The 19,981-nt window shown below is 39.0% G+C and overlaps 1 protein-coding gene and 1 non-coding gene across 2 annotated transcripts in view; both read left to right on the top strand.

The window, feature by feature from the left end:
• LRMDA (leucine rich melanocyte differentiation associated) overlaps positions 1–19,981 on the top strand; it is a 1,077,594-nt gene that overhangs the window by 885,617 nt on the left and 171,996 nt on the right. The gene's annotated exons all lie outside the window — the stretch shown is intronic.
• LOC129070050 (U6 spliceosomal RNA) lies at positions 1,488–1,592 on the top strand. The gene has a single exon (XR_008529069.1). It is a non-coding gene; the product is annotated as a U6 spliceosomal RNA (small nuclear RNA).

Raw genomic sequence — 19,981 nt, 5'->3', positions numbered from 1 at the left:
GTGATTTCTGGGGTTTTTTCAGATTCTTAGTTTTAACATCCTTAATACCACAGATTTTTTCCAATTAGTCTGTTGCCTGCCTTCTGTGATCTACAGGGTAGAAATGCTATTCTGTGTTTTGAGTATCTAAGGTAAGACTTTAAAGAATCTCTTTTTTTCCCTTTGGCTGGAGTTGAAAATGCAAAAGTCCTGCATGGGGCTTTGTTCCTGTGATCCTGTGTTCAACATCTCAATGCAAATTAAGAGTTGGGAAACCTTAGTGACAACAGCTCTTCACAGGTGTCAAAGTTATTCCCATTCCACCTCAACACATATGGTTTGGTGTATAATATCAGGAGGCCTTTCACACTTGGGCCAGGTCTCCGGTGACAGTGTAAGCCAATATTGAAGACTTCACAAGCGAATCTGAGTGTCAAAGGAGGACACTGTAATATTGAGGCTGAACCAGGTGCTGCCTGCCGAGTGTTACCTGTTTAACTGCAAGTTAAGCCTGATCTGCGCTGATAAGGGGCAACAGATCCCTTGGGAGTTTTCCCAAGTGGCAGAAATGTGTCACAGGAAAGTAATTGGAAATTGATATTTGACATATCTCTGGGTTGCTCTTTATTCCTGATAACACCAAAGGGTTTGGCCAAGAGTCGCCAGTGACTAAAATGTGAAATCCTGTAGTCCTTTGCTGAAATACAATCTCCTCTTTGTTGAAAGTAAGCAGCTGCTTCCTGATCCTCTGCTTCCTAGCTAGCACTTCAAGTGCAGAGGCCTGTGGGCTTAATTTGGGTGAAATAAGTGGTGAATACAGCCAGTCCTGCCTCTTGATAGTTCTCTGAAACAAAATCATCACTGGCAATGCAGCACTCTCTTTAAAATTCAAATCAATTTAACGAGTATTTGTTCAGAGCTTGCTAGTGCTCTGTATTGTGTTGCATGCCATGGGACACACAAAATAAGTATCAAACATGGCCTTTGCCCTTGAGGAACTTATAGAGTCATAGGAAGGATGATGTGTTTATGAAACACATTTTACATAGCAAGATAAGGTATCATGTATGTGCCAAAGTGAGTGAAACCTGGAGTAAGTACAGCAGGGAGTCATAAAATTGGGAGTTGAATAGACTGGAGCTGTCAGGGAAAAGTTTATGGATGAGGTGGGGACAAAGACACCAATATTCCAAACCCAGAACTCTCCCTTAAAGAAATTGCAAGGAGCACAGTATCAGGTTACCAAGAGATTATGGAGCCCCCTTCGAGTGAAAGTAAATTTGTTCAATATGAGAATAGATTAATTCAGTTCAATAAATATTTATTGAGTACATGCTATGTGCCAACAAATGTATCTGATGAGGGAAAGGATGAATAATCCACACGTGGGTAGTTCTTGATGCCACCTTCTCTTAACATAGATACTTAAAGTTATTGCTGGTCTGTGTGATTGCAAAACCTGTAATTTTTACCACTGACCATTCTATTTCTTAAAAAAACCTCCTCAGGTTTGCTTCAGCCCCACATATACTAAAATTAGAATGATCCAGAGAAGATTAGCATGGCTCCTGTGCAAGGGTGACATGCAAATACTTGAAGTATTCCCTATTTTTTTTAAAAAAGAAAAAGCCTGCTTATCCAAGATATTTTTGGATTGAGGAACTGAGTCTAATTTTTTTGTGTAGTGAAGAAATGACATGTCCAATTTCATTAGTTATGTGTAGTATAAAGAGTCACATGCATGCTGGCTGTGAAGGGGAAGGGACACTGAGTTATGTTTGAATGTAATCCCAAATTATTGCGTTAAAGAGTGTTTGGAACAGCATTTGAAAAGTCTGAACATGGACCAAACTTAGGACCATAAACAGAACCCAGGCTTTCTGAAGATCAGATTTTTCTTGGAATTTTCATTATTCACCTTGACATCTGTTTTGGAAACCCAATTAAAAGGCTCTTCCATCATTAGATTTTGAAACAGTCTTACACTGGGCTTTTTGGCACCTATGAAGTTTGAAATTGGCACCACTCGAATATATTGGTCCAGTCACTAAAATTCTATCTATATTCCTCTTTGTAAAATGAGGAAATTCACTATTTGTTCACTTCTTAAGGTACAGGTGTAACTGGGTAATTGCAAATTGCTCTCAAAAGAGGTCAGTATAATAATGGTGGCAGTGATGGTTGTCATGGACATGGTAGTCATTATTTCAAAAAGCTACATGATTTTTGAATACTATAACCACAGAACACTAGCAAACTCTGGAAAGAATCTAAGATATCAAACATCGAGGCACCGAGGTGTCAGGGTTTATTTAGCTAAGCAATACCAGAAGAGGACTCAAAAATCTCCCTCTCTTGCTAGCAATCATTCTCATACCACAATGAGACTCCTGCTTACTAACCCTGGCATTTCTGCCACCCATGTGACTGCTTTTTGAAGCTAATTTAGGTATCAAATTTAAATGGAATTCTGAGAATACTTTTTTTTTTTTTAATCTGGAAGGACTGGAGGAAGGAAAAGCTAGAAGATATTTGAAATCAGTCTTGATTCCTGTCATCTTCCTTAATATTCCATCACTCTCTTCATCTCTAAGAGGTTTGTCTTGGCCTCCGAGGGTGGACACATACACATGGGCCCCATCACTCATCTGTATGCATGTGTATATATTGATACGCATTCCTCCTCATCATCTGTAGGCATTTTACAAATAATGGTTTGTGTGTGTGTGTGTGTTTTATCATCTTATTTTTTAAATGAAAATGACAACTTCAAAATTTTTTTGCAGAAATTATTCTTCTACAGTAAAGAATTCTAGTGTGTAGGCCAGGGTCATCTTCAGGTCACAAAATTCCATGAAGGAGTTAGCATGGGGAGGGTAGAGGCAGTGGCGTTATGTCCTTTCATTCTGGGGCAGATATTCAGTTAGTGGAGAATTAATTAAATAAAAGTATTACAAGGTTGAGAATACAAACAAAAAATTGGCAGGACATAGAAAAGACAAGGTGTGGATACCCTCCATCCTTCTTCCAATCAATTTTTCCTCTGTGAGGTCATTACTTGGCTGGAGGTGGGGTTGAGAGTATAAAAAGGGGCTTACACTTTTGAGTTGAAACTTGGTTTTGATGAAGCTGCCTCAGAAGCTTTCTTCTTGAATACAGTCATGGGGATTTTGCAGGGCCAGGGGGATCAGAGTGGGGCTCCGAAAAGAGGAGACAGACCATTCAGAACATGATCCAGGTTCTGTGTTAAAGGTAAGAAAGTACCACAGATTTCCATGGACCAAGGAGGCAAGTCAGCAGGATAAAAACCCGACCTAGGCTCCACACACCAGGCTATGTATCTGTAAGTGGATATACCCAGCATAGTGCCTTTTTCTAACTCACCCAAAGCACTATACAGAACAGCATACCGAGATGTGCAAATTTTAAGCTTACTTCTAGGTTGTCCATACCTACTTCTGTACCTAGTAAAAGAAGCAGAGGTTCGGAGCAGAAGTGTCTGAGAAAAGCACACTGAATGTGCTGTTGACTAGCTGAGTATGGACAGTGAGGAAACTCAGTGGCTCTTGGAGCCGGCTAGCTACAGAGACCTCCCTCACCAGTGGGAAGGGTTAAGTATAAAGGGCAAATGATCCACGATTTTACATTCTTGAAGAGGGAGTTACAAGTCTAGGGTGTGGCAACCCACATTTCCAGGTTTTCTTGCCTCTAATTTCCCTTTAGGAAGGCTACAAGCAAGCCTGGCCTTAGCAGTTCCTTCTTTCCTTGTCTATAAACTCCATCATAATTATTGTACAGATCCTTGTGTTTAGTGCCATGGGGGCATGAAGCCTCTGTTGACTTTGAGGAGCTTGGAGAACAAGAAAGGCAAACATGAGCATGCTAATGGGAGTGTGTTCAAAGCCTGTCTGACAATGGCTAGGGGACCTTGAAAAATCAGAGACTGCCATCACATATGGAGAGGTCCTCCCACCCTCAGTTTAGTGGCTGTTTCTTCTTACTGAAGAATGAGAACAGTAAATGGCCTAAAGCAAGCTAAGGGCAAATCCCTTGGCTTTATTCATTCTATGCCTGCAATTCTTGGTGGTAGCATTAGTAAAGGCTCTGGAAGTTCTCACAGGAGAAGTGCCAGAAATGAGGTGACTGAACATTCATTCGCTGGCTTTAAATAATTTCAGAAATAACATAATTTATGAAAACATGCAGAATCATAATCGTCAGCCAAGATGTCATTTTAACTTTAGGATATCCAGAAACAAAGGGATATTATATCCTTTGTTCTTGGAGCACCACAGATGCCAAATTATGCATAGGGTTCCCTCTTGGCCTTGAGTGCTTGTGAGCCTGGAGGCAACCGAACCTTGATTTCAGAAGGATGTTGCCTCTGGTGGTGTTCTCACCTGAATATCTCCCTGCAGCTATGGGAGAAAGCAAGGCCTGCCTAGCTCCCCTGCATTCTGATAGAGCAGGAGACAGCAAGAGGGGAGGCAGCCTTAGAAAAGGTTGGAGGCTTGGAGTAAAACTGTTTACAGCCTCCATCTAGGGAGCTTGACAAGAGTACCATTAAAGAGCTGAAGAAATAATTTATAACTTTTGGTTTTGTCTGCACATCAACATATGCCAACAGATGCTCAGTTCAAAACATGAATATTCAATTAATATAATATCAGGCATCTGGAACAAAGAGTAGTGGTGTTCAGGGGGTTGAGTAGGACTTAAATGTCACCCATTCTAACCACAGCTCTCTGGATGCACATAGTAGGCATTGAAAGTATTTGCTGATTAGATTTTCTTTGATTTGAGTAAGTTGGTTGCTTGGGTTCAAGACCACATGTTTGGCATCCAATGAGAGTTGTGTGCTCTGCACCCTGTCATCGGCCTCGCCACCTCAGAGATGGTTGGCGAAGGGCAGCATTCCTCCCTTTCCCATGGTGAGGTCTGTTCTCCCCTCTCTAGACTGATGCGTTCCAGCACACATGACTGTAGGGCACAGAACATGCTACATGCAGCCTATGGTGCTGGCTCGTTGCAGAAACTATCCTTCACTCTCTCATTTTCCCCGCTGTCATTATGGTTGTGTTTTATGACAGAGGGCATTGGCATGTTGGCTAATGGACCACAGCAGTGCTTGTGACAAGTACTTGAGTGGCCACTGGTCATTGCAAAAGTGTTGAGTAAAGGCCTATTAGTTCACATCACTGACCTGAAACTTGAGGAGGAAATATGAGAAGGCCCATGGTAAGGGAGAAAGAAGGTTAAAATGTGAGTGGGAATATGAGATATTTGTTAACTCCTATGGAACAGTAAGATGGGGTAGTTATAAACAAGGGCACCTCCTGGTTGCATTAGTGCTGGTGGCAAGCACAACAGAGGGAAAGGAATGGATGCATAGTACCCAAGGCCTCATTTCAGATCTGCCTCATATTCATTCCAGCATGTGGCTTTAATCTCAGGCCTCAGTTCCCTGCTCTGTAAAATAAAGTGAATGTCCCAGGAGATCCTTCAGTACTAATCTTCTATGTACGAATCTTTGTACTAATCCTTCAGTACTAATCTTCCTTGACATTTTGATCAGGAACTATGAGACCTTCATTTTTCCATAATTCAATGTCCCCCAAATACCTAAAACTTACTACTTTCACAGATAATCAAGTAGACTTCTAATGTCTATGGATCCTAGGAATGAAAAGTAGTGAAAGAAGGTATACACTGTGCCCTCTGCGTTGATCTTCAAATGTTGCCTCCTGCAGGATAGCAACATTTGAAGATCTGTGAAGATCCATTTTGGGTAAAATATAAAGATGTGTCATGGTTGGGAATTGAGTGCTCATTCAAAGTAAAACAGTAGAAAATTTTATCTTTCTTCATGGATTGTGTCCTTGATTCAGTTATTTATCTCAGAACCAAGAACATCTTGTTGTCCTTAAGTTGGTCCACACACTGCCTTGGTTCATACAGTGTGGGGATGGCAAACTGTGGTACCAGAGGACAATTGATGCCAGTGTTAAAGCTGATCATCTCTGAAGCCCATCCAAGAAATAGGGGCCATATTTTCATGAGTAGTTGTGAAACTAGAGAAAGGATAATTTATCTGTACTTGGGCCCAGCAAGTAGTGTAAGTAGAAGTTATAACCCTGTGTGACTGACAGATAAATTCACCATCCAGATAGTTTCCCTTCTCTTCAGAAAACATGGAGGTAGGTCCAGTAGGTTACCTATACAAACAATAAAGCAGAGAAATCATTAGAAACTTCACATTTTATAGCTTTCTGAGAGGTTTATAATAATTATTAACCAATTTGTTTAATCACCACAATCTTCCCATGAAGTCAGTATGATAACCCTGTATGACAAGGGGAAACTGAGGCTGTGTATTGATGGGGTTAACTGTTTCTCACAGGACATTTTCCATGGATCTGGAAGAGCTTCCATCCTGAAGATCTACCGAACCCTCTCTGTACAGTTGAATTTATTCTACAGATTAAGGCATTCCTGACTCTTGGCAGTCCTTTTTAAAATGAAGATACCCCTGGGAGAGAAGTCATATCAAGCATACTATCACTGTAATAATTATCTAAATGATTTTTAATAATCAATTTCATCTGACATAGTTGAGCACAGAATACTAAAATGTCAAAATTAGGATAAAGTAAAGGCAGATGGGGATAGATTTACATTTGAGGAGCAACCCTCCTAGTCGGGGTGTAAGAATGAGGACCTCTGGACTGTGGTTCTGAATGAGGGGAGTCTCTAAATAGGGACTAGTGGTGCTGGTCATAGAGTAAGGAAGGTAACGAAAAGACACTATTACTCATATTTTGGGCTTGGTTGGCTTATCTGTGTAGGACCCCCCACCTGGTGAGTGGGGCAGGATTTTTAAGGAGGGGTTCAAACCCACCCACTATTATTTGCCATGTCCCTGGCTTTGGGCATTGGTCCATTCCAAGTGCACTCTTATTCTGCTAACTACTTAAGACAGAAAAATCATTCCCCTATTGGACTCCAATATGTGCCAACCGAAACTGAAATCCTCACACTGAGCAAATGTAGCAAAGAACACTCTATAAACTTAATGAGGGAGATGAAGAGATATGTGCCAGAAACCTAGAAAATTTAACACTGATGAGGTTATGACTATTATACGTTTAGTTAAATTGTTGACACTGACAGGACGTGGCTGAGGAAATCTACCGTCCATTTTCTCCTTGTATCAGTGATAATGGTTCCTTGGTGTGCTCTTCTCAGTTAACAAAAATATTCCCAAAAGTTAAATGCAAAGAAAGAAGTGACATAAGAAATACTTTTATTATCTCTGCTCTTCTGGGAGTTTCCTCTAGGAATATTACTTAAAGCAGCACTTCTCCTGCCAGGCAAATGGCAAATGAGTTTGAGGGAAGGACTCACCAGTTCAGAGGTGAAGTTCAAGCCTCCTGAGAGATGCAGAGCCTCCTAACTTCTCTGCCTGCACTTGCCCCAGCAAATCCTTCCAGCCTTATGCTGCCCTAGCCTTTCCCAAACACCTCTTTTCCCCTTCCACATTCTCCTTCCGCTCAGAAACTGACAGATTCTCCTCTGCTTAGTGAATAAATATTGCAATTCCTTTAAGTAGCATTTAAGACAAGAAGGTGATCATGATTTTTGAAAACTGCAAAGTACTATATAAATATTGGCTATTGGAAAAGGAGTCTGGGGTGACAGAAAGTGTGTAAAGTTTGGAGTCAGAGCACTTTGGTTTGAATCTTGTGCTAGTTGAGTGACCTTGAACAGGTCGCTTAAACTCTTTGAACCTCTGTTCCTTCATTTATAAAACAAGATTGTTGTGATAATTAAATTAATTGAAAGTGACATAGTAATTAGCAAAGAGCGGACACTCAATACCTGTTAATGAAGTCATGGTAACCGAAGGTAATTTGGTCTAGCACTTAAGAACACTAGCTACGGAGGCACAAGTTACTTATCTTCCTGGAAAACCTTTAAAAGGGGATACGGTGGGAGAATCAAATGAGTTAATACATATCAGGAACTTTCAACAGTGCCTGGCCCATATTAATTCTATTTAAGTATTAAGGCTTCTGCTGCTATTGCTGTTATCTTTATCATTCAAGGACCTGGCCTGGTCACATTTTCCCAAGCTTATCGAGTTTTCTGTCTTACCAGGAGAGAGAACTCCTCAACCAGGTCCTGACATCCTTAGGGTCAGGACTGACTCTTATCTTTAGTGTACATAGGCTTTATTTCCTAGTGCCTAAAAAAATAATCATTTTTGTTGGTAAAAGTAATGTACAAATACATGCAACTTCTACTCAGCACTACACTGAAGGTTTTAGCCAGTGCAGCTAGACAAGAAAAAGAAAGAAAGTCATATAGATTGGAAAGGGATTAGAAAAACTGTCTTTATTCTCAGATTAAACTATCATTATCATCTATATAGAAAATGCAATGGGATCTACAGAAAGCTACTTGAGTAATAAGTGAATTTAGCATGTTGCAGGATACAAGAGATATATATATTTATACATATAAAATATAAAAATATAAAATTAAGTATATATATATATTTTAGTTCTCCATCCTTGATATAGCCACAACTAGAACAGTTTAACCAGAGCATAGGCTATGAGGGGTACTGCTGGTACATGAGAGTGTAAAAGGCAGGTTGAAACTCAGTTTGATGACATGACTTAATAACATGGTGTACTTTTGCTTTTTCCTTCCCTCCCTTCTCCCTTCCTTTCTTCTTTCTTTCCTTTTTCTTCCTCCTTCCTCCCCCCTGCCTACTTAGTTTTTTGGCTTAAACAACTTTTCGTCTTGCATGTAGGTAATATTTTGTTTCTTAAAAACAAGTTTTTTACTCATTGGGTTACCAAATGACCACGGCTATGTTACTTTGAGCTTACAGTGAACATTCTACGAAAGGCGTTTCCAAGAACAGATAGTGTGATATCAGCACAGACACATTGGGATGTTGGGTATCTGGATTCAAGCTCTGACTTTCTCTTAACTAGCTCTATGACTTTGGGAAGCACATCACGTTTTTGAGGCTCAGTTTGCTTTGTCTTAAAAATGGGATAATTTAGAGGAGTAGATAGCTCAATTCAACAATACCCTTTGAGTTCTTAGAAACTGGACCAGTGCATGGAAATGGACAGTCTTTCCCTTCAAGGAATGTTGAGTGAAGATATGTGTGGAAATAACTTCAATGGCATAAGATAGGCTATTATAGTTGTATAAACAAAGATGGGGGGAGGGGTGCAAAGAAGGGGTTAATTGGCTCTGCTTGTGAGGTGGGGGACAGCTTTATTGGTTGATATCTAACTCAACTTTAAAATTTCAGTGGGATTTTTGATAGGGAAAAGGGCAACTTAATAATATCGTACATCTATTTACCACTTTACCATTTTGCTTGACATAAATTAAAGTGGTCTAAAAATTATAATTTTTAGATATAAGGGATTATTATTGCTATTCTACAGGTGGTTGTTACCACTTTGGGCTGCCCTTTGGATAAAGTTGGGGAAATTTTGACCCCAAATTGCGGCAACTTAACGAAGTTTGTTCATACAAAAATGTCCAGGGCCTTTTTTTCATGTTGGAGGACACAGCAACCTTAAGAGCTTGGTCCCTACTGGGGCAAAGGCAAAAGTGGGGTGATGAAAATTAGGAGATGTGCACTGGGTAGAGGAAAGGGGGTATTAATTCAGGCTTTGCAAAAAGAGGACCTGCATTGTAGCTGTGGCACAACTAGCTAAGTAATAATGTAAAAATATGGAAACCTGGACATTTAAATGCTAGTCTTAAAATGAAGCCAGAGGACTGAATTTTTGTGAAATGTTGCAACCTGGGAATTTTCCCTCATAATTCCAATAGACATGTGGTACTTCTCCTGGGAGGGAACTGGGCTCATAGCTCTGGCTTAAACTACTGGGTCCCACAGATCCCTGCCTTGGTCCAACACATCATCTATGGCTTGTTGAATGTTTGATTGATGAAGTATTGAAGATTGTTTGGAAATAGAGGGGGAAAAAAGTATTCTGGCACTTTCAAAAGAGTGGGAAATGAAGCCAAGAATATACCTATAATTTAGGGTAAAGAGCAATAATGAGGTCTCATAAAAATAAATAACCATGATGTTAAATAGACTGCAGATCATTTGCACCTCAAGGCTTTTCTTTTAGATTTTTGTGCCAGAAAAAATAAAAGTGATAATAAGCCTGTGCTTTATGCCAGAAAATTGCTAGTACACAAGATTTTGTTTTAGTGTAATTGAAGAGACCCTCCCCACTAAAATTATTTAAGGGGAGAAAAACAAAATCCATCCAGCTGTAAAGAGTAACCAGCTTTTTCCAGGTTTGGAAAAAAGCTTTAATCTACTCGGCCTAGGGTCAGACTGTTTTATGCTCCTCTTGCGTTTATTTCAAAGCTGATGTTGCTATCTAAAAAACCTAACACCATAATTATTTCAGTTTTATTCACTGAGAAGTCATTTTCAATCCTGTTTCAGAAATGGATTCTAGTGTTTGTAAGTGACCTCCCATCCTGTTCTTTAAAGAAAAATAGAATGCGTGTTGGCAAAAGCACTGAATGAGGAGTTTAGATGAGGAGAGTTCTAAAACCTGGATTAGGCAGTGCCTGAGCTTCTAGATATTAGGTCCATCAAGTCACAGATTTGACCCTAGATTTTACTCTGTAAAATGGGAACAGTCATCCCTACACAGCTACCTTGAAGGATTGTGATGCTGGGCATGAATGCCATGAAAATGCCAAATGATGGTGGTGGTCTTTCTTCCCCTTGCAGCAGGTCTGTGGGTTGTAAAATGGCAGGATTCTCTCTGAATGCAGGGGTGTCCAAACTTCTGGTGTCTCTAGGCCACACTGGAAAAAGAAGAGTTGTCTTGGGCCACACACTAAATACATCATGACATGTAATCACAAAAAGAAATCTCATAATGTTTTAAGTAAGTTTATGATTTTGTGTTGGGCCACATCCATAGCCATCCGGGGATGCATGCGGCCTGCGGGGCCACAGGTTGGACAGCCTTGCGTAGGAAGCCATTAGTGCTTTTAACAAAATGTTGGTTTAGTGTTACATGCAACTTTACTATTTTTCTCACAACTGCCCCTATAAATCTTCTGCATCTGAATAAAATCCCAGTTGGTGCCCAGAGCTTGCTGCTCACTCTTAGATGATAATAAGCCCTCTGTTGACTGAGACTCAAAACCATCTTGATTCAATTATAAATATAAAAAGTTATGATCTCACTTATATGTGGAATTTAATGAACAAAATAAACTGATGAACAAAATAGAAACAGAGCATGGGTACATGGGACAGACAGGCAACTGTGAGGGGGCGGAGAGGGGACTGGAGGAAAGAAGGTGAAGGGATTAGCCTAGGAGCATATATGCATGACCCATAGACATAGACAACGAGTGTGGTGATGGCCTGAGGGAAGGGGGTGCTGGACTGGGTGGAGGCAGGCAAAGATGGGGAGGTGGGGAATGGGGACATCTGTGATAGTGTCAATAAAACTAAAGAAAGAAAAGCCTAGGGTAAGAATAAAAAAATATGAAAGTCATCCATAGGTAATGCATGTTTTGTGGGCTGAGTAGCATCCACTTCCTTTACTCTTTCTTCATCACTCCCGTCCCACACACGAGGTGAGTTGGATGGGGAGAGAGAAGAGAAGTCAAAGGCAAGATCACACTTGCTGGGCTGGTGGCCATCTGGCTCTGGATTGCTCTTCCAGTGGCAGATGTTTGGCCCTTCCCCTCATAGGCTTTTTCATGAACAGCTGGGGCCCTTTCACTTGCAGTTCTCTTTGATGACAACAAATCCATCTTCTGAGGCTGTTCACTGCTATTCCTCCTTCAAATCCTAGACATCTGGAGACTTTCGCTGCAGAGATCTCCTTGCCTTCAATCGGACAGGATCCAAGACTACCACAAGGTGCTTTGTCTTTCACTTAGTCCTGATCTCCTCCATAGAAACATGTATGGATCTTTGGCTACATACTAATAGTGGGTGGTAGTTACAACCCTGAGTCAGGCCTCTTTTATTGAACCACCTAGCAAGCAGCTTTAACCATAGCCTTTCTTTCACTTGTTAAGGTTTTTAGACATAAGTCAGAAATCCGTTCACTCTGACTCTGAAAATGCAAGGGGCATTTACCAAGCTCTTTAAGTAGGCCATTGAACTCCCTCTTACTTACCTGAAATGAGGGAAATACTCCTAACTGTTCTCCATGGGGGTCCAGTTTTTGCAGGCAAACCTACAAACTCTCCTTCCAGGAATCCCCACTTCCCAATTCCAAACTCTTCTCATAGCCCATCTTTTTTATAATATAGAGACATGTGGTCAGCTAAGGGTTGCAGATTTTGTTCTTCCATCCCTCCATCAGAGGTCCTGTGTGGGTGATATAGCTCCTCATCTTTGAATGTGGGTCTAGTTGGTTCCTGCTATCATGGGACTTTAGCTGAACCTGCAGAGAAACTGATTTTAACATTTTGTTATATTTATATCAGTGTATCCCCCACTTTATTTTATGGAATACTGCTTCAGAGAAGTGTTCTGAGATTTTAAAAGTATATTATCAAATATATTTGGGAAACAAATGCAAGATTTCCTGCTCTTACGGTGCTCATTGCACATAACCCTGTTAAACACTATGCAGGATGCATAATAAGAAATCCTGTTTGATAGTTTTTAGCTATAGTGTTCCTCAAATATATTAAGCCACAGAATTTATTAAAGTAGTGTCTCCTTGTTTGCATTTGGGGAAGTCCTGCTCTAGGTACAACTTAGAGCCTTTTTTCATGAATGAGCAAGGATGCTCCCCAGTGATGCGTCCACTGGTGTTAACTAAGTATATTCATACATTCCTCCAATATTTCCTTAAATAAAAAATTTAATTCCTTACTAGTAGAAATGGGCTGACTTTCAGATGAATATCTATTTTGGAAACAGCCGGTCAGCACTGGCCATTTTGGGGAAGAAAGAGTGACTAATAGGCTTCTTGCCCTACTTATAATACACAATAAGAAATAATAAAATAAAATAGTACAAATTATTAGAATAGGGGTTTGGAGTGTCCTGGTAATTGGATTAGATTTGCAAAGCTTAGCTTTGATGAAATATAAAGGTAAAAACTTAGTGACTCATTCTTACCTCGACCTGATTTTATTCCTTCTACATTTTTAAAAGTCATAGCCATCAATTAGATAGGGCTTGGGTTATCTTAAATGTCACCACCACTGGGCAGGCCCAGTTGGTCAGTTCTCAGATATCTTTTTCTGTATACTACCCCTTTTCAAATGTGGATCATAACTTCCCAGATGCATTTCTGAATAGATACCCAGTTCCATCTATTATTTCATTGTGTCTTGATAAGATGATTGGCTTCATGGTTCTCTCCTATTTTAAACTTTGCAAGTGTTTATGCTGAACAATGTCAAAGTCCTGCTCACATGAACTATCCTGTTTGCCTGTGATGGTCCTGGTTTTAGCACTGAAAGTCCTGTATCCCAGAATTTCCCATCTCTGGGATACAAAATGTCTTACTTTTTGGTAATGGATGCTAAAGGTTGGGGAAAATGTATAAAACCCACATGGCAGCTAAAATATAGCACTGAAAGCAATGTTGTTTATAGTGTCAAATAGTGGCTATCACTCTTTTCCACGACTTGAAGTCCACACTGGTGAATCATTCATTACTGTTTCACTCCAATTGATGCAACTTAAATGCACACTTCAGTACACTGTAATTGTGAGTGTTAACTGTCCGTCTGTATTGGACTTTGTGGATTAGTTATTGTGCTTTTTATCAAGATAGTGCTAGTTCCGTTTTTACTTTGTGACTATTGTGACCACACTTTTAAAATTCAGATAATGAAAATGAGGATGATTAGAATACTAACACCAGCATAACCTAAACATTCCAGAAAAAGAAAGTTCAATGGCTATTATTTTAATGACAGTTGGAGAGACTCATACAACTGGATTGGAGAGAGAAATAATTAAGACAGAGCACCTTGCACAATATGTAAAAGCACATAGGGAGTTTGAATTTCACAATTGTAGGATGAGACATACAAGTGCTTCTACACCAGTCAAAAACTTTTTCCTTCTCCAAGAAGACAACAATGCTTAGTAGAAAATGATGCCCTTAAAATCATGTTGGGCCTGCCACACAAGCAAGTAGCATTATCCTACTGTTCCCTTGATTGCTCTACAACATGGATTAAAGTTCTATTTCCTGATTCATAGCTTGCAGCTAAAATGTCTTATGGGTGAACAAAATGAGAAATTTGGAGTAATGACATGTTGGCCCCATACAAAATGGAGCTAATCTTGTCAGATCCGGCCAAGAACCTTACTTTCCATAATGTATCAGGTGACTCCTTGAATCACAGCAACCTGTGATAATGTTCCGATAGTCTTCTACCATAGACAAGATAGTCTTCTATTTGGCTCCTCAGTATTTAGACTTGAAAAAAAAGGGTTGCAAAAGATTTTCTTAATTTCTATGAACATTTTAATGGAATTACAAAAATATAAAAGATTTTTGTTATCTTGTCTAAATACAAGTTATATTTTGCTCATCTATCTGCATATTGGCAGACAGTGCAATGTAAATATTGGCAAACTCTATTTGGTATTTAAACTCCTTACCAAATAAAATGAAACCATCTCATCTGCTAAATACTCTGTATACCTTGTCTATAAAACTACTAAAAAGGGGTGTGATTTTCTTACCTGTGATTTTGAAGCTTTTATAATGAAATTTTTTGGTCACTTTTAGCTTTTTCAAAACAGGCAGAGACACTTGATATTTTTTACTTTATAGAAATGAAAGGCAATAACCCTTTTAGATACATGCCTACAAAATGGCTATCATTATTGCCAGCCTTAGAAATGATGTTAAAATATTGACCTTCCCTAAATCATACTTTCAAGGTAAGGGGAAGAAGAATGCCTTTATCTAATTTGGAATACATTGCAGATTAGAATAGAGAAAAGGATTATAGTAAAACAAATTTATATGTTGTTTCTCCAAAACTCTTCGATGATGTATGAAGAAGCTACAAGGAGCCTGGAAAAAAATTGTACCTGAGTTGTCTGATTTTATGTGTAGAATATGACAAAAACTCATACAGAGGGGAAAAAAGATTTATTTTTTGCAAATAAGGCTGCTTCTGAATGAAAAATAAATCACTGGAGGGCAGCCAAGTGAAACAGGTCTTTCTCAATTTTTTACTAAAACAGTAACTTTCTTGGAATCCCACTTTGATTTAAAAAGTTGAGAAAGTTTTGCATTTACAAGTCTGAATTACCTCTGTGCTTTAAAACCATTTCTCTTAGAAAAAGTTTAACTGATGTTGGCATCCAGTCGGCTTCCTAGTGTTTTAAAAATGATGGGCATCTGGACATGGACAGACTCCGTATGAATTATAGATGCAGTGGACCTGATTGACAGGCTGCTGGTCTCCAAACAAGAGGAGGAACATTTCTGGAGAGCTAGAAACTGATTCCTCCAAGTCTAAAATCCTGCTCTTCCTGGTAAGCTCCACGGTGTTCCATGCTGAAATGCTTTTGTTGACAGGGTGTTCAGCTTGATGTCACCGCATTGGACTGACACCAGAACAGTGTAATGTGAGCTTGATAAGAGCATGGCCACAAGTCAAACCAAATTTTACATTTGAGTATATTCTCTTTTATGACTACAGAAAGGAAAATAAGGGTGTCCTAAAGGCTGCAGGAAGTTCACAGAAGTAGTATTGGAAAAGGAAACAGAAAGAGTGAAGATGCCCTATTATACCATGGGAGAGAAAGGAATATGTCATTGTTGTTTTTTTTATATACAGGTGGTATGTGTTTTTATTGTATTTCCTTCTCCCTTTAAAAATCTTATATTAATGTATTTTAAGAGTATAAATAATATAGCCTACAACATTTGAATATACAATACAAAAGTTTAAAAAGAGTTTAAAAATTGCTATATTTAAAGGGGACAGAAACATCATGAAAATACTGTCATATTTTTCTCACATTATCTATTTTTTTGTTCTATGGTTAATTCCTGTTAACTGCTACTCAACCAATCCTACCTTTGTTTAAATAGTAGGATTTATGTAAGCAAAAGGTGAATAATATAGGGCATTAGATGATTTCAAATAAAAACCCATTTTTTCATATTTTTATGTCAAAATAACTACATATATAATTACATATTATATGTTAATTTGGGGGGTGGGTCTAGCATGGATCCACCCTGGGTTTGCTTTCTAAAAAGCTGGTCACCATTCTTGTCTCCAGTGTGCTTTTCATGAGCCTGTCTTGTTTTTAAGGCAAGAAAACAAATCTAATCATCATTAATGGATTCTTACCTCATACAAGTAATCCCTCACATTGGCCATGGCCTGTAAAAGAAGTTACCTTTGTGTTTTCCTTACTTATTCCATGTAAGAGTGAGGCCAGTGATTCTCAAACATTTGAATACCATTTAGGATTCTCTTTATGTCATTTTAAAATGTCATTTATTTGAGTTTGGTTATCTACACTTTTTTTTTGTTTGTGCTAATTGATAAAGGGATAAATTTAAAATTTTCAATTCCCTAATGAGAAACCAAAGTAGAATTGATAATTGTTCATATGCATCACTTATGTAAGGTGCATCCCCTACTTGAAACTTCTGTTGAAATCTATTCCAGGTAGTTGGACAATAAAAGTTTTTATATTCATTTTTGTGCCCCTCATTCACCTTCTCTTAATAACTCATAAGGATTGTCTGCTCAGCTTTTGCTTCTGGTGTTCCAAGCCCTCATGTTATGTCTCTTCCGTTTAACCTAGTCCTTCTTACATGGAAAAAGATACTCAGCTTCCCCAACCTTACGTTCATGTCACCGTGCTTAGGACAGAATCTCTCTCTCCTCCCGCTCTTTAAATCCTGTCTTGCTCCTATACTTCAAGGCCTTGTAAAAATCCCCTCTACTTCATAACCACCCTCCACTCTAGACCACTTTCTAGCTGTGCACTTAGATGTCCCACATGCCATTCTACTCAGCCACTATTTTCTAGTATCCTATGAAGTTACATGTACTCTGTCCTTGGATGGATGGGTGATATGGAGATCACACCTTGTTTTTTCTTGCATTCCCAAGAAATACCCAGAAAAAGTCCAGGCAGATTGTAATTATTCAGAAAGATGACTGATTGGTTCATATAAATGGTTCTTTATTGCAAAATATGATGTGAGAGTAGGCAAATAATATTATCTCTTCTCATTGGAAATATTGTCCATAATGTTTAACAAGATGTGGAGGCATGAGGTCTTGTTGAGATAGAGAAATAGGGGAGGGCAGAAAAAATAATCATAACCCTGCCTTCTGAGCTCAGGTTTTAGCTTGTGCCTTCCCACTTCTGGGTAGAGACTCCAGACTATGTAAAACACAGATGTACACACACACACACAAGTATGGGGGTTTGGCCTTGACATACATTTTTAATTTGCTGCCAGTACTTTTTAACAGCCTGGTCTAAAGTTGGGAAAATAGCCATTTGGTGTCTAGTTGAGTTATGAGTTGAGAATGAATTTCACAACAAACCTCAATGATTTTCCACCAACTACACCAACCCAAAGACAATTTCTAATCACTTGGTGGTCATCATATTGCAAAAGAAGCAGAACACAGACATGCTGTCTGTTTTGCTTAAATTTATGAAAACCCGCTGAAAGGGAATGTAGAAAGTAAATGATCCATGGTGAAGCATTGTGAATGAAGGGAGAGGTGCTGTGGTTAGCTGGGTTTCTCAATCCCTCAGATTCTCAAAGCCAAGAGAAAATTTATCCTCTTCCACTGAGATATAAACTAAACTCTTCTGGTCATTAATCTGCAAAGTTGATGCCTGCCATGGTAATTCATCAAACATTTTTGTGGAGTGAGTCTGGTGGGGCCTCTAGGGCATCGCCTTTGAAATTCAAAGCACTGTTTTGTCCCCAGAGAACTGAGTGACTTTCTCCCCTTATTTCACATCTGGAAGGGAAGTTTCTGCTTCTGCTCTTTCCTGGGCTGAGTCAGGGCCTGAAAGGAACAGCCATCTTTATGAATCATGTACTTGTACCATAAGGCTCTGCATACTCTTCCCTGGGCTGTGGGGTGAAGAGAAAGAAGAGAAATATTGCAGTGGAGGCATTGCATATGTTGGCACTTTTCTTGAAATTACAATTTACCACAGAAAAAAGAACAATTACCATTTGCAGTGATTTTTCTACAGGCAAGAGTCACTGCATTAACCATGTTGAAAAAACAAGTAGAATCCTCAAGCTACAGTCTCAATTGTCTACAAATAAATCAAGAAATGGTTCTGGAATCTTGAGGTCTGATTCGAATTTACAACCACATCTGCAGGCTCAGAGACAAATATACAGTCTGGTGAGAATGGGTATTTCCTATAGTGAGTGTCTGGTAGGTGCTGGCATATCTTATCTCTCCAGTAACTTGTCTGGCAATGCTTTGCCCCTTGGTTGAAGGTCACCTCTGAACCTTCCAATCCTCATTGATGTTTCAGCTATAGTTTCAAGTCCTCAGAGCGGTCTTCTCAGACCTCTCAGTTCAAAAGGACTGAACTCACCCACCGACCAATCCCTTGCCATTAGTTCTCAGTGTGTCACTTTCTTTGTAACTCCTATTGTTATCTGAATTTATTTTCCTCCCTCCCCCTTCTTCTTTTCCCTCTACCTCCATCTCTCCCTTCTCTCTTCTTTCCTCCCTTCTTTCTTATTTTTTTCCTTCCCATCCTACCCCTACCTCCACTAAATTGGAAACTCCTAAAGAATTAAATCCTTGCCTGTCCTCTTCACTCTGATATATCTATGGTATGTGTTCAGCAACTCTTGGGGAGTGAATAGTTTCCTGTTCTTTGGGTGTTTGGCTGAGGGTAACATGCCATTTGCAGTAAAATTTCTGTATTTTTCATATTTTTAAAAAACATGCTTGGGTCAATGTATTTTAATTATAATTTACTCTTATACATTTATCCATTAACTAACTTATCCATTCATTTTTTCAACTCATACTTGTTAGATATGTATTGTATGTCAGATACCTTATCAAGGTTTTATAGGTGCAGACAAGTTTTGGCCATTTAAATAATATCATTAAGAAGTAAGAGACATTTGAAAACAAAATTTTATGTATCAAATGTTATATTCAGAACTATCTAACTTCCAATCTTCTCTCCCCAACCAAACTGATTTCTTCCTATGCCAACCATGTATCTCCTGTACAGCTCTCTTCATTATGCCACAGTTGTGATTTATTTTTATCATATTAGTTTATTCTAGAACTCTCTTTTCCTGTTCACATTCTGTGTGTTCTGTGAGGGCACTAAGGGTTCTACAATTCCATCAGCTCCTGTTAGCATTTAAAATTGAAAGCTTTCTACTGACAATGATTTTGTTTGTATCTATATTTGTTTTCTGAATTTAATATTGAAAAACCAAGTGAAATCTAAGTTCTTTGAGAAGGTGGATATGTCTTATGATTCCCTCTAGGTCTCTGCCAGTATCATAGGTAGTATGGGGGACATAGTAACAGTCAATAAATTCTCACTGATTGATTGGTGTCGAAATTGTGTTGTCAGTTCCAGACGGGGTGCTGAATGAGATCAGGTCTGGTAAAAGACTCTTCAACATTCAGCCTCCCTGTAGATCAAGTACAGGCAAAGCTTATGGTGAAAGGTGATGAAAGACAAAATTCCAATAGCAAGAGTATTATTAATCTACTTAAGCCATTAAGTGTTGTCCAGTATTAGATTGGATCGGAAATCCTGGTTTTCAACTCTTTCCTATTTGAATGCCCAAGAGGCTGTCAGCAAGTAAGAGGAAATGCGGAATTGGCTTTCCGTTGCCTGAGGAGAGGAGCTTAAATTTCTAGATTTATGGCTCTGCTTTACCTGAAACTTTTACTTTTATGTAGCAATCGAGTATACTGTATTATAGTTGGT

The sequence above is a fragment of the Pteronotus mesoamericanus genome, unplaced genomic scaffold, assembly GCF_021234165.1.
Source record: "Pteronotus mesoamericanus isolate MK-2021 breed Mesoamerican mustached bat unplaced genomic scaffold, CSHL_Meso_final contig_24, whole genome shotgun sequence".
Lineage (NCBI taxonomy): Eukaryota > Metazoa > Chordata > Mammalia > Chiroptera > Mormoopidae > Pteronotus > Pteronotus mesoamericanus.
Note: the sequence above shows the minus strand (reverse complement) of the source record. Positions and strands in the feature narration are given on the sequence as shown.